Consider the following 2,515-nt stretch of genomic DNA (forward strand, 5'->3'; position numbering starts at 1 on the left):
AATTTCTTCATAAATTGAGTATGTTATTAGGCCAAATAAAAACCAATATATAGGTTTGCTAAATTTAATGGATAAATAAGAAACAATTTTATGTATCATATTTAACAATAAATTAACTATGTTTTAAGATATCACATGCATCTAAAATGGTAATATTTCAGATTCAATGCTTCTTTGTCACTGAAGTAATGTACACTTAGTAAATTCCACAGTTTTAAACATTCTTGCATATGTGTATACTAACAAATCTGGACATTCAGGTAATAGTTTATTTCATGAGGGCAAGAAATAAGGATGAAGTAAGCATTGCCATTTACCCTTCCAAAGACTGAAGTTCAAGACATCACTATGCTAAATTATTTTTTGAATGCTAAGGTAGGGGTCTTTCTACAAATAGTTTAATTCCAAGTGGAGGATGGCCCAAGTACTTGGGCCCTGCACCCCATGGGAGACCAGGAGAAGTACCTGGCTCCTGCCATTGGATCAGCGCGGTGCGCCGGCCGCAGCGTGCGGGCCTCACTGGCCATTGGAGGGTGAACCAATGGCAAAGGAAGACCTTTCTCTCTGTCTCTCTCTCTCTCACTGTCCACTCTGCCTGTCAAAAAATAAAAAAAAGTTTAATGCTTTATTTTTCTCGTGGAAAAAGTGTTGTGTTTTCTTACAAGTATCCATGTATTTCCAACATATTTTTGCTATTCTATATTTTGTTTATTGTAGATAACTATGTTTTTATGTATGTTAAGCTATAATATTTTCAACTTGTGTTCATCCCTATAACATCAATACCACTAGAAATTGGCTACACTCAAAACATTTAAAATATCATAACAATAATTTAATAGGTATTTATGATGTCAATTATTTTAAGAAATTTTCACCTTAAGATATATGTCATTTAATATGAAGTTACAGAAACTAGTCAAAATAATATTATTACTAGAGTCATAAACAATATCTATATAAATATAGCAATATATTTTCAGCATACATAACATATGTGCCATGAAATATTAATAAGCTTTTATTATTCATATTTCAAAATGGACAAACATGATATGCAAATAGCTTATAAAAAAGAAAATTGAAGTGGTCAGATATTTTAGAAGATACAAAACTCAGCTGGAAATTAAGACTTAAAACTAAAACACAGGAATTATCAATGTAAAATTTTATAGCCTCATCCTGATTGACACTGATTTGGGAGAACTGGCACTCTCACACATTTTTTTTTTAACTTTTATTTAATGAATATAAATTTCCAAAGTACGACTTATGGATTACAATGGCTTCCCCCCCATACCGTCCCTCCCACCCACAACCCTCCCCTTTCCCACTCCCTCTCCCCTTCCATTCACATCAAGATTCATTTTCAATTATCTTAATATACAGAAGATCAGCTTAGTATACATTAAGTAAGGATTTCAACAGTTTGCTCCCACACAGAAACATAAAGTGAAAAATAATAGATGATTTTTTTTAAATGATGATGAAATCAGATCCGACCTATTGTCATGTTTAATCCCAGTGAGAGTCAAGTTGGGAATTGATAATTTCTTTTTTTTTTTTTTTACAGAAGAGCAGTTTAGTATGCATTAAGTAAAGATTTCAACAGTTTGCACCCCCATAGAAACACAAAGTGAAACATATTGTTTGAGTACTCGTTATAGCATTAAATCTCAATGCACAGCACATTAAGGACAGAGTTACAGAGAGAGGCAGAGCCAGAGAGAGGCCCTCCATTCCTCTGGTTGACTCCCCAAATGACTGCCATGCCCAGAGCTGATCTGATTTGAAGCCAAGAGCCAGGAGCTTCTTTTGGATCTTCCACCTGGGGTCAGAGGCCCAAGCAGTTGAGCCATCCTCTAACACTTTCCCAGACCACAGCAGAAAGCGGGATTGAAAGTGGAGCAGCTGAGACTTGAACTGGCACCTATATGGGATGCTGGCACTGCAATATGGGGCTTTAACTTGCTGTGCCACAGCATTGACCCCTCTCACACAGTTTTAACTAGAGTGTGAATTTGACAGTATGTTCCCCAAATTCTAAAATCCTGCATGTTATGTAACTTTACCAGTATATTTCCAGTATCCTAGGAAATGACTAGGTAAGGGACACAATCATTCTAGCATTTTTTGAGGTATGAGTAGAAAACACAAATCAACACTGCTCTCCTCCAATCAGGAGCAGGATCAGCTCCTGCAGCTTGTCAAACTGATGAGGCAGCTGCGTAGAGGTTGTTTGGTCTCTTTCTCTCAGCGCCATATTGTGGGAGAGCAGATGCATAGAATAAGTCTTAATTCCAGTAACTTAGTCTAGTCCAAGTTGCTCCCCACAGTCATCTGAGTTAAAATTGGGATTAAGAGTTTACAGCTTTAAGGCAGTGGGACATAACATTTGATTACATCTGTCAGTATTATGACCTTACTAAGAACTTTGGTGGAAATATTCTTTTTTTAAAAAAAAGATTTATTTATTTATCTAAAAGTCGGAGTTACATAGAAAGAGAAGGAGAGG

Source organism: Oryctolagus cuniculus, chromosome 9, assembly GCF_051225735.1.
Source record: "Oryctolagus cuniculus isolate XC-2025 breed Fujian yellow rabbit chromosome 9, ASM5122573v1, whole genome shotgun sequence".
Lineage (NCBI taxonomy): Eukaryota > Metazoa > Chordata > Mammalia > Lagomorpha > Leporidae > Oryctolagus > Oryctolagus cuniculus.